We start from the raw sequence: 13,273 nt of genomic DNA, 5'->3' as shown, positions 1-13,273 counted from the left end.
ATCCATGTGATGGAGATGCCACGAGGAAGCCAGCCAAATTCTTTCTTCTCCTCTTTGGGAAGAGCCATTGACGGGAGCCTGGAGCAAAATCCTGGCTCTCAGCAGGGCTGAACTTTGGTAACATCTGGATTTGGATCCAAACGTTGTACATTGGGTTTTAGAGCCCAGGTCTAGAGCCAATACCCATGAGTAATGTTACAATTGCCATGTCACTTCAGAACAACGCTGCAGCTAGGCCAAAAATCATGTCTGCTAGTGAGGCCAGTTCCAGCTACTTCAGAGAGAAAATGAAAGAAACCTTGGGGTAACTAGACAGATGGGAAGTTGCTTGCTAATCTCAGTCCGTCAGCAGTTAGTTTACACTCTGAATAAGAAGTTTTCTATTCCTTGCCTACTTTTATCTTTACTAATATAATTGTGGGTGGTCTTATTAGACATATAAATGTGCCCCACCCAGCACTATTGGATGGCAATGGGCTCCACAGGTAAAAATGGGTGGTGGAGAAAAGAGAAGCAACCAAGGTATGTATTGTAGATCCTATGAAAAGTATGGGCCTCTCCCAATCCGTCAGTGTAAGGCAGTTGCCAATAAAAAAGCATCTGGATGATATGGTCCACAGAGCACTAATGGGATGTGTTGGAAAAGTTTGGGGCCAAACCCAAAAATTACCCAGGGGCAAGGCTGCTAGGAGCCAAAATGATGGCAAAACATTCAGATCACCAAGAGGATATTACAATGGGAAAAGCCATTATCAGTGCTCCTGCATTACAGGGCCATAAGAATTAGTCCACTGTGAAAGAGCTTCCAGTCCATGTGGACTGACCTCAGCGTTGCAAGGAAGGAAGAACCAAGGGGCCAGGATAGTCTTAAATTCCTAAAATATCACCTGGGTTTTTCCTTGTAGCCGTGTTGGTCTAAGGACCAGACAAGGTTCTTCAAGTAGATGTAATATCTTTTATTAGACCAACTAAGTAGTTGGAAAAAAAAAGTTCTTAGCAAGCTTTCAGGAAAAAAAAAAACTGGAAAAAAGTTCTTAGCAAGCTTGCTCATAATGCTCTTTTTTGCTCCAAGCTTGATAAGAACTTTTTTTCCAACTTTTCTTCTGAAAGCTTGCTAAGACCTTTTCCCCAGCTACTCAGTTGGTCTAATAAAAGATATCACATCTACCCAAAGACCCTTGCCTGCCTAAAATATCAGCAACGCTCTGCTCCTCCCATTCAGCTGTCTATGCTGGGACAACACAGGCAGCAAAATAATGCAATCGTTCAAATTGGGGTTGGACATTCAGCTGAAAAGAAGGGATTTGAGTTCATTACAAAGGACTTTGGGAGAGAGTTATGTTGCTAGAGATTTCCACCCATGGGATGTCTCTATATGTAGACAATAGGTAAGGTCGTAGAGGAGGCCACTCAAGATATAGCATCATTTCTGGTTTTCGAAGGACCAATAACACAATGCTAATGTTGTACAGAGGCCACCCAACAGATCTAGAGGTGTGACTTCAAGCTTCTCTCAAACCCGTTGAGAAGACTGCTCCCAGCTCTAAGTGTGAACTTGGTCACAGGACTGAGTAAAGCGTGGATGAAAGTAATATAAACTACATCAGTTCATACATCGGTTGATGTACACAAACTGGTGTGCCTTAACCATACAAACCCAATATCCAGTTAGGCTTGAGCAGACTTTTGGACCTTGTTTATTGTTTTGCAAACCCAATACAACGGAGTAGGTACAGCAAATGGCTGCTTCCATGCAGCACTTTGCATGAAGAAGCTCTTGCCACTTCGGTCTTATATTCCAGCTTGCTTATTTTGTCTCGGCAATCATTACTTTTATCATGCTCTGAAGTGATCAGAGGAAAACAAACCCAAAGAAATATTAATAGAAGGAAAACTACTAAAAAATATCAGTGGCCATTTACAACTAAACAAATTCCAAACCTCCCAAGTTGTTTCTGCAAATTCTTTGTAGAGCAATTACATGTGCATGGAGATTAGGAAGGCGGGCTGGTGCTTAATGGGGCTTAATCATCCTGCATGTTGGATGGGTTATGTCTACCAGTGGCAAACTGTGCATTTGACCCTGTTCTCTGCTCTAGGCCATGGTTCATTTTTGCCAAGCAAAAGGAATCCAGATTGTGAATTGCCATTGAAGCCAATAGCAAAAACACCACTCATTTCATTGGGAACAAGACCAGGCTGTAAAGCTATCCCTCTGCTTAAAAGGCAAATCTTTTATCAGGTAAAAGAGGACATAGTGGTCAAGGGTTTGATTCTGAAAAAACGACTGAGGCACTGTAACACTTGGCATCACAGCAGGCGATGGCTGTGTGCCTACCTTGGAGTGGCATCAGCAGGTCTGAATGACACGTCCGGTCTGTTTATGCAGCCCAGGGGTAGAAGTGGGTGCCTCTGAATGGGACCCACACCAGCAAACAGGTTGAGCAGGGAGCTAAGCTAGCCATTAAGGAAGCATTGAGGAATAGGTGTGTCTTGGAAACAACCTACATTACAGTGCAGTGTATCCTGAATGTGCCCTCCCTATGGCTGTTCTTATTTTTATCTGGGTGGAGCTTCCTGTTGCTTTCTAGCTGGTTGGACTTGATCTTGACCTTGTCCTTCTTAGTTGTCTTGGGTAGCAGCATGGCCTAGATGTTGGAATAGACACTCCCTTGAGCAATCATTACTTTCCCAGCGGCTTACTGAATATGATACTCAGCAATATATTTCCTAGTATCTGTTCCCTGCCAACTTGAGAATCTCAGAGGTCAGGCCACGTAGCCTGGGGCTCTGGCCCCAACCCTCTCAGTCTCATCACCCTTCAGAAAATGCAACACAACAGGTCAAGAATGATAGGTAGCCTTGCTTCTCACTTTGGTGCCCAGCTTTTCACAGCCCAACATTGCACCGTGATCCAATACCAAAGGGGTCAAAATTAAAGCTGAGCTACTCTATCTGAGCTACTTAGATCTGGTATCCCATGATCACCTCTTGGCAAAACTGGCCAACTGTGGCCTCATGTCCACCACCATCCACTGGCTGGGGTATTGGCTCCGTGGTTGGATCCAGAGGGTGGTGGCTGATGAAAGTCAATCATCATGGTGCGCTGTGACCAGTGGGGTCCCCCAAGACTCTGTCCTTGGACCCATACTGTTCAACATCTTCATTAATGATGTGGACACTGGAGTCAGAAGCGAACTGGCCAGGTTCACCGTTGATACCAAAGTCTGGGGTAAAGCGTCCACACCTGAAGACAGGAACATGATCCAGGCTGACCTTGACAGGCTCAGCAAATGGGTGGACGAGAACCTGATGGTGTTTAACAACGATAAATGCAAGGTTCTCCACCTTGGGAGGAAAAACCTGCATCATCCTGATAGGCTTGGCAGTGCTATGTTGGCTAGCACTATGAATGAAAGAGACTTGGGGGTCATCGTTGACCACAAGATGAACATGAGCCGGCAATGCGATGCTGCGGCTAGTAAAGCGAGCAAAACGCTGGCTTGCATCCATAGATGCTTCTCAAGCAAATCCCGGGATGTCATTCTCCCCTTGTACTCCGCCTTGGTGAGGCCGCAGCTGGAGTACTGTGTCCAGTTTTGGGGCCCACAATTCAAAAAGGATGTGGAGAAGCTTGAGAGAGTGCAGAGAAGAGCCACGCGCATGATCAGAGGTCAGGAAAACAGATCTTACAATAAGAGGCTGAGAGCCATGAGGCTCTTTAGCCTAGAAAAGCACAGGCTCAGGGGTGATCTGGTGGCCACCTATACGTTTATCAGGGGTGCTCACCAGGATCTGGGGGAACGTTTGTTCACCAGAGCGCCCCAAGGGATGACAAGGTCGAACAGTCACAAACTCCACCAAGACCATTTCAGGCTGGACATAAGGAAGAATTTCTTCACTGTCCGAGCCCCCAAGGTCTGGTATAGCCTGCCACCGGAGGTGGTTCAAGCACCTACATTGTACACCTTCAAGAGAAATTTGGCTGCTTATCTTGCTGGGATCCTATGACCCCAGCTGACTTCCTGCCCCTTGGGCAGAGGGCTGAACCTGATGATCCTCCGAGGTTCCTTCCAGCCCTAATGTCTATGAAATCTATGATGATACCCCTGTGAACTGTCCAACTTTCTGTGGTGGGAAGGTATTTGGAGACCATCAGCGTGCAGGCCATTTCCCTGTGGTCCTCACTGCAAAGTGTCTGGGTTACCAGCCAAAATGAGGGTACAACCCAGCGTCCAACCCACCTACCAAGCCAGATCACCTAGGCTGAAGGCACCCTCAGACTCAAGAGACTGGTGATTAGGTGCAGACAGGAGAGGCATGCTGGGAACAACCTAGTAAAAGTCAATGGCTGATTCTGCAGTGAAGATATCCCCACAGGAAACCAGAGCTCATTTCCTGCTTCTGGACCCCCGAGTTTCCTCACCCATCCTTGGGCAAGCCACTTAATTTCCCTGGGCCTCAGCTCTCCAGCTATGAAATGAAAATGATGACGATAATGCTCTTTTTCCATATGCTGTGTGCTTATATTCACCTTGGAGAGAGGGACTACTTCTCATGTTTGTGTCTAGGGTTATGTGCAGGGCTCTAACCTCAGCTGAGTCCCCTAAATCCTATTGTAACCTATGCCTATAATCCTATTGTATCCTATTCAAATGACAATGAAGCCTTCCAGACTAAACAGTATGTACCTGCTGGCTCACATCGCTCTGCCTGGCATCAGAAGAGCAGTGGCCAGCAAGATAGATCAATCGAGACAAAATAAAGATGTGAGACACTCACTGTACGGCCATCCTGCAGCGCACAAATGTCTAAAGTCATGCAGGAGCTTTCTAACCAGCATTCAACACCTCAATGCTACACCCGAGGAGACATGCCTACAGGTGTGGAACAAGAAGTTGAATAAAATACCTGAAAGTAAAAAAATGGGCATTTCAGCAACTGAGTCCTTACCACTGAGGCTGACCAACCATGGCAAATTTGGCGACGTCTCAACTGCCTGCGTACCGGAGACGGATGCTCCAAGGAACTAATGGAGAAGTGGGGCTATATCATTGGTACAACCCCCTGTGACTGCGGCCCAGAGCTTCAGACTATGCAGCACCTGCTGCAATGCCGGCTGCTCGAAGGCACGTGCACAATGAGAGATCGTGCCAAGTACAATAATTGAGCACAAGCACATGTAACAAAATGGTCAAATGTGGTATAGAAATGTGAGAAGATGACAATGAAAGCACATCCCTCTGCTGAGAAAAGGTGGTGTCAAGGGAGACTGAAGTTAGATGTTAAGAACAAATTTAACAGGCGGGATAGTTGAGCAATGGAAATGATTCCCTAGGGAGGTAGTGAAACCTCCACCACTAGAGATTTTTAGGTGCAGATTAGATGATCTGTCAGCCGTGGGTTGGTGAGGAGTCATCACTCTAGCTGGGGACAAGTCATCCATGTGGCCACTCATTGGCTGCTGTGCTAGCAGGAAGCTAACCTACCCCACCACAATCAAAGCCTCCGAATCCGTGGAGCAGCCGGTGGTGACTGTCTGTACAACCAGACTTGGGTGAGCTTGTACCTGGCCCTGACTCCAGCACCTTGCCTTGACTCTAGTCCCTGCCCCGTCTCCTGGTCCTGGTATCCACGACCAGCTTATGACTTATGGCTTGCTCCCGAATACAAACCTCAACTCCAAACCCCTGGAATATGACCCTCGAATACGACCCCCAACTCCTGACCCCCAACTCCTGACTCCCTAACAGCAGCTGATTCTGATTCCTTGAGCCTGGCCTGCCTGGGACCACGGCTTTAGCGTCAGGACTCGGGCTGCGTGTAGGTTTACTTGCACCAACCTCATCTAACTCTTTTAAATAACGATAGCAGTGATGATATGGCAGCCCGGGCCCCAGTGTGGCTATGAGCCTGCTTGGACCCTGGGGACATGCTCAGTCCATTAGCTCATGCAGAGTAAATTATGCCCCAAACTAGTGTGGGTATTCCCACCTGTGCCTTAATCTCACCTCCTCATTGTAATGCACCTCAATCCAATGTATAAAACATAAGATTCATGGGTGAATAAGCCCGACTGGGTGTGTGTAAAGCTCACTGATTTAGATGAGAGAGGGAATAAACTGCAGTCCACTGAAATCTATATAGTAAACAAAGAAAAACCTTGGCCCCACCCAACTCAAACCATTATTTCTACATCCTCAGGCTCGCATGTTTTTCCACACACTGTTCAATTGATTATTTGCCAGGTCCAAGCAGAGCAAATGCACAGGGAAAACCTAATGCTTAGTTGGTTTTGGCTTCCCCTCGCTATTTGACTCATTTGGAACAACTCCTTTGTGCTTTATTACAGCAAATGCCCACGGGTTATTATTTTGGAGAGCCATTAGTTAAAAGACTCCAGGTTAAGAGGAGGTAGAGGAATGCGAGCTTCTGAAATGCATCGTTTTCCCATCTCCATAAAAACAAATGGTGGAGAAACCTCTAGCTAATAAACACGGAGCTAAGGAAAGTTGTGTATTTTTCCTCCCACTCTCGCCATGCCTTTTTTTTTTTCTTCTTAATGTGTAAATCCAGAAGTAAAAGTATTGCTATTCACCAAAAAGTCTTGGTCCTCCAACTTACTTTCCCCAAAAAGGAGTGTGGGAAAAATACTGTGTATGCACGTACACGTTTTATGTAGAAAGAGGCCTCCAGGCTCCAGTTGGGATCAAGGCCCCACTGCAAAAAGCACTGTTATTTATATAATAATTAAACTAGACAGCACAAACATAGTGAGAGTGGTTGTCTCTGTTTTGCAGATGGGGAACTATGGCGGCACGAGATGGCTTGACTGGCCCAAGGTGATATGCAGAGTCTGTGGCAGAGGCAAGACCTGAATTCATCTCTCCCAAGTCCTACACTGATATTTTTTCTCTCTCTTTTTTTTTTTTTAATGGGTTTGTGCCTTGGAGATGTGTCTGAGCATTTGAGGTGGCAGCATTGGTTTGAAGTGGTGATACTGGATCACAGGATCATAGGAAAGAAGGCCAGGAAGGGACCTCACAAGATCATCTACTCCAGCCCCCTGCTAAAGGTGGTCATCCCTGACTAAATCATCCCAGCCACACGTCTGTCTAACCTACTCTTGAAAAATTCCAAGGATGGAGAGTGCACAACTTCTTTAGGCAGCCTATTTCAATGCTTGACCACCCTCAGACTCAGGAAGATCCTCCTAATCTCCAACCAAAACTTCCCCTGCTGCAGCTTGAAGCCACTGATCCTAGTCTTGTCCCCTACGACCAAAGAAAAACCCATCTCCATCCTCTCTATAATCCTCCTCCAGGCATTTGAAGACTTTTATCAAATCCCCCCACAGTCTTCTCTTCTCCAAACTAAATAATGCTAGTCCTTTCAACCTTTCCTCATAGGTCTTGCTTCCCAGTCCCCTAATCATATTTCTTGCTTCACACTGAGCTCTTTCCAAATTGCCCAAGTCCTTCTTGAAGTGTGGGGCTCTGATATGTTGCTGGTGGCACTGGGCATCTTGCAAGGGAAGCCCATGGTAAGATTCATGCGCTTAGGTGCAGCCTGGGGGGATCGAGGGAACTGTTCTCAGTGATGGCTGAGGACAGACCAAGGAGCAATGGTCTCAAGTTGCAGCACAGAAAGTTTAGATTAGATATTAGGAAGCATTTTTCTCACTAGGAGGGTAGTAAAACACTGGAAAAGGTCCCCCAGAGAAGTGGTGGAAGCTCCATCCTTGGAGGTTTTCAAAACCCGGCTAAACAAAGCGTTGGCTGGGATGATGTAGTTGGGGCTGGTCCTGCTTTGAGCAGGGGGTTGGACTGGATGTGACCTCCTGAGGTCCCTTCCAGCCCTTTTCCCACCTAGTGTGGAAGTGGGTTGCATGCCCTCGGCATTGCCCTGGACTTTTCAGGCCTTTTAGAAGAGCTTAATGCTCAACTTGCAACCCAGCCACACAACCTTAACACTGCTCCTGTCGATCCTCAACCTAAGGAGTCTCTCTCAGAGATCAGCCACCAGCAAAGGATCCTTAGATCAAGACTGCTGCCCAGAGAAGAGCAACTGGTCTGTTTGATGCGACGTCCCAGTTTGAGGCCATGGTGGCCACAGAGAGAAATGCACATCTGGTTTCGGAGAGGGAAGTTTCTGTTACATTCCCTATTCCTATGGCCATCCTCAAGTAGGCAGCGTGAAGGCTTAAACCCACTACACATCACCCATCACCTCTCAACTGCATACAGTAATACAGCGCACATTCACAGTAGATTTAATTTAGGGATGGTTGGAAATTTTCCATGGGGACGTCTTCATTATAAATATTACACACCTTAATGTGATGCTTTCAACAACATATCTAAACCTGATGTAGGGGGGCATGGACACCAGCACTTAGGCTAGGGAATATCACTGCATCACTTATTTTGACATAGTTGTTGGTTGGTTCTCATTTCTTTCCATTTGGATCCAAGTTCTCTGCTGCCCTTCCTGAGAATTGCTCCATTTACAAGGTTCACGCTGATCAAAACTGAGCTCATACAAGCCTTTGCGGTTTTGCTAGGTGCACCTACAGGCATCGGAAGCAGTTCTTCGGCCAGTATAAACAATAACAGCAGAGCGCTTCTACACATTTCATGTGGTTTTAAGATTTCAGCGTGGATTTTTTTTTTTTGCTTCACTAAAAGTGGGAAATGTAAAGGTCATGGCAATGCATATCACATTTGTAGTAGACTCTGGAATTAACCCGGGGAGATGACATCAGCCTGAAATATTCATTTTCAAAATTCTTAGTGCCGTTGCTTTGGCGGGGGTCAAACCTTGGGCGTGCCGAGCATGCAGGACTTCCTTAGAGCTTCCTCACACGAGCAGAGTTTGCAAGGATCAGCCCTTGTCTTGGAGGTGCTGCCCACATCCGTTTGCTATGAAAGAGCTGCACACTGCAATCCAGGTGAGGTCTCCTTATGGCAAGCAGCACTCCAGTCCGTACAGCCTCCAGTACAGTGAGGCCCCTCTATCCCACTAAATAGACATCCCTATTTATTAAGAACAAGAATTACCATCTCCAGGGACTAGGCTCCTTGCCTATGGAGCTGAGGCTACATCACCCATGGATTTCACCTTCTGCACTTTTTCACCCCTTGCTCTTTAATGATGCTTTTCAGTATCGTTCCCCCGGGCGCTGTGCTTGGATATTAAGTGGTAGTGCAGCGCTGGTATGGAAATTATGTCCTAATACATCTGGAGACTAGCATAATTGCATTTTAGAAGCTAAAATTAAAATCCTATTATAAGGAAAGCGACTGTAATCTCAGGGGAGCAACATACCAAACGTTAGCAGAGAACACCTTCTTAAGCATGCAAGGAAAAGCATAAGGGAGAATGACATCTGTTATTAACATCTGTCTGCAAATTCTTTCCACCTGTCGTGGGCAGAGACTCAAAAACCCTTCATTTTCTGCAGGGCAGCCTACATGGAGGACACCGTAAATTATATTAAGCTACTTTCCACCGTAGCCTGTATGGAGGTTGTCTCAAAACCTCCCATTGACCGGGGCTGGGGAGGCGAAGGGGAGGAACGACAGTTCCGCTGACAGGGTCGCATATTCCAGTAAGCACGAGACGTCCCTGGAATGCTTTCATTTCCTGAGCAAAAACGGAGAGTTTTCTACAACCCGCCAGGTAAGGCAGATCACTTAGCAGAGGAAATGCAGCTGGTTCCAGGGAGAGAAAAGCTAAAGGAGAAGAAAGGAACCACCTTGCCAGTGAAAACAGCCCTTGGTCAGAGTCAGAGAGCTACAAATAATGCCCCAAGCCCTTATGAAGTGCTTGTCTTCCATAGATCTTGATGTCTGTTATAAGGAGGTTGGTACTGATATCCCCATTTTACAGATGGGGAAATGAACACAAGGCAGGGGAGTCATTTGACCAAGGTCCCTCAGTAGAGAAGTGGCAGAGCTGCAAATATGACCAAGGTCACCTGTGTTTCAGCAGAGCATTTTGAAAACCAAAATCACATGTGCACGGCAACCAAAGCACTCAGATGTTTCAAACTATATTTCTTGAAAGACAGGTCTAGCAGGTGCTGCACTGGGACTGGGGAGCGGGGCTCTGCCACGGAGCTGCTGCTATGAATCATGGAGATGAGGGGTTGGAAAGGGATCTCCCGAGGTCCTCTAGTCCATCCCCCTGCCTCAGGCAGGATCAGCCCTACTCGAACTATCCCATACATATCCACTGTCTAACCTCTTAGCAAAACTAGTCAACACTGACACAACACGAGACATCACACCCACAGGTAAAGCGCGGTGGACATCCTGCTTCTGCAAATGTCACAGAAGCCCCCTCCTGCAGAGGAAGGCAAACCCCCCCACAATTGGTACCAGTCTGACCAGGGGGTAAAATTCCTTCCTGACCCCAAAGATGACTTTGGTCGGACCCTGAGCAACAGGGCAAGACCCTAGGCAGGAACTTCCAGCTTTAAGTCCTAGCAGGAGCATTGGCACAGCCCAGTCCCCATCCCCAACCTTGGCTGCAGCCAGCACCCAATGCCTCTGGGGAAGGCTGCAAAACCCGCCTGACACATGTACCAGTGGAGGATGAAGATGGAGTGGGGTGGAGGGATTCACTCTCATCTCCATGCGCCAAACAGCAAAGCCCAGAAACATGGGAAATACCCATGTGACCAGTCCCTGCCCTATCCCTGTGACTCCATGTCCCCTTTGGAAGGCAGGGACTGGCTCTGACTATGTGTCTATGCGATGTCTAGCAATGGGCTGACCGACTTTGGCATGGCCGCAGGGCCTCACAATATGGGGATGCTTGCATTAGTCTGACCTAATGACTAGACCACTGAGGGGAGTCAGAGTTTGGGAGACAAATGACCAGGTCCGTAGAGAAATCCAGGGGCAGAGTTTTGAAAACACAGGCCAGCGTCAGGGTTGGGAATCAGAGGCTGAGTGGCTAAATCCAAGGGATAATCCATGGGTTGAAGTCTGAGAACAGAGATGAATCGGTGTCAGGAAGTTAAAGAGCCAGAGAATGCAACAACCAGGCGGGTTACCAAAGCAGACTGGGGTGAACTGTTGGCTGGCCTGCAGGCTGCTGCCACAGCTGGTGCTAAATGGGTCCATGGCACACCCAGCAGCAATCAGGAAGCCCTGACGTTAATTAAATAGCGCAGAGCTTGGCAGCCAAAGACTGAGAGCAGGTGTGACCGCCTAGGCAATTAACCAAGGCTGGGCTGCCTGATTAGGGTCCCTGTCCTTGCCAAGAAGGTTTTGCTAATGATGCATGGCCCCCAGGCCTTCCCTACCATGCAGCAGTGTAAGGGGCAGCGGTTGGGGCGGTGGCCTGCATCTCAGTCACTCATGGGCTACCAGTCAGGCAGTCCTGGTATAGAAAAACAGCGTCCAACCTCAGCTGGAAAGTCCAGGTTCCACAATAATAGTCATAAATCACAAAATCGTAAAAAATGACAGTTGGAAGGGACCCCAGGTCACATTTAGTCCAACCCCCTGCTCCAAGCAGGACCAGCCCCAGTTACATCATCCCAGCCAGGGCTTTGTCTAGTCGGGTCTTAAAAACTTCCAAGGATGGAGATTGCACCACCCCTCTGGGAAACCTGTTCCAGTGCTTCACCTCCCTCCCAGTGAGAAAGTTTTTCCTAATATCCAACCTAAACCTCCCTTGCAGCAATTGGAGCCCATTGCTCCTTGTCCTGTCATCTGCCCCCGCTGAGAACAGCCCAACTCCATCCTTTTTGCAACCCCCTGCAGGGAGCTGAAGGCTACTATTCAATCCCCCTCGGTCTTCTCTTCTCCACACTGAACAAGCCCAATTTCCTCAGCCTCTCCTCACAAGTCATGTGCTTGCTGCTTGCTAGAAGAGGCTCCACGGAGTTCCAAATCCACTTATTCTCAGGACTTCTGAGGTTACTCTCTCCACATCTTCCCATCAGATGTGCTCAGTTTTCAAGCTATTTTTTTTTCCCCCCTCCAACTAACTCCCCAGGCCTCCAAAGTCATCCTGGGATCTAAAAGCCAAGCTGGGCCCATTTCCGTCTTCACATGCAATAGAAATTCTGCAGACCAAATCATGCCTGGAGCAATCCCCATGCACCCCATTTTGTTCCCAGAGATAATGGATTCTGTAACAGGAAAGAATCCAGTCGCCCCTGCTGCATTAGGTCTATCTATCCTGGGTAGCTATTTACCCCCTGCTTCCTTTGTGCAGTGGCAGTATTGTAGGCAATGAGGTCAAGCTGAGGCCTGATTATTGCTAGTTGAAAACGTGTCCCTATTCCTGCTCATTTCATGTTCTTAAAGCATGAATGCATTTGTCCTCTCAAAAGGCATCTTTCCTCTTAGTGCAGTCGGCAGCCCTAAATGAGGCACACAGGATCCTTGTATCATATATAGGAAGAGTCAGCTGCCTAGCAATGGGATATATAAAATCCAGAATGCAAAGAGGGAGTCACCCAAGCTGACCAAGAAGGAAAGGACAAGGAGCGGGGGTGTCATAAGCTCTGCTCCTGGCTGGGACTTGGACACCAAATTGTGCATGAGCTGAAGCATGACTTGGTGTACTTTGGGTTATGTATACCTGAGGCAGGTGTGTAAAGATTGAAAACACCTGCATCAGAATCCGCTTTGCGTTGGCCTAAATAATTGTACAACACGTGGGCAATGCAGAATCAGGACCCCTGCAAGTCGCAATGAGATGATCACCCAAGTAAAACCGCCCTCAAATAGTCCATTAATAGTTTATGAGGAGGGACCTAGATACATCACAGCAAAGCGAAGGGGTTTTTGTGGCCTGCTCAGGGCATGCAGAGCCGATTTTGCAGGCATTTGCAGTGGCCCCGCCCTTCACCATTGATTGGCAGAGGGTACCTTTACTCAGTCTACATCACTACCACCTTTTTTTTTTTTTTTGGGTTGATATTACGGGAAATCACAGCCAACGCTGGATTTCTTGATGATTGCAGTGATCTCAGACAACACTAATTTTCGTGGCCTCTGCAAAATCCGTGAAACTGTTATTTAAGTCACTCTCTACTTCTGAGGAAGGCAACACAGCTGATTTCCTTATGTAAGTTGGCCCCAGGTCCTATCTGGATGCTGCTTAGTCACAGCCTCACCAAAGACCCCAGGTAAATATTTCTGAAGAGCAGAAAGAGCCAAGCGCTATTGTTCTTAAATCCATCCATATCCAGCAAAACACTTAAACATGCTCAGCTGAAGCATAAGCACAGGATGGGGCATCCTGCTGA

At 47.4% G+C, this 13,273-nt stretch overlaps 1 pseudogene; it reads left to right on the top strand.

Annotated features, from left to right (window-relative positions):
- The first annotated feature begins 12,222 nt into the window (after nt 1-12,222).
- Nucleotides 12,223-12,353, top strand: LOC112550745 (annotated as a pseudogene).
- The last annotated feature ends 920 nt before the right edge of the window (nt 12,354-13,273 follow it).

The sequence above is a fragment of the Alligator sinensis genome, unplaced genomic scaffold (genome assembly GCF_000455745.1).
Source record: "Alligator sinensis unplaced genomic scaffold, ASM45574v1 scaffold1298_1, whole genome shotgun sequence".
In the NCBI taxonomy this organism is placed as follows: Eukaryota; Metazoa; Chordata; order Crocodylia; family Alligatoridae; genus Alligator; species Alligator sinensis.
Note: the sequence above shows the minus strand (reverse complement) of the source record. Positions and strands in the feature narration are given on the sequence as shown.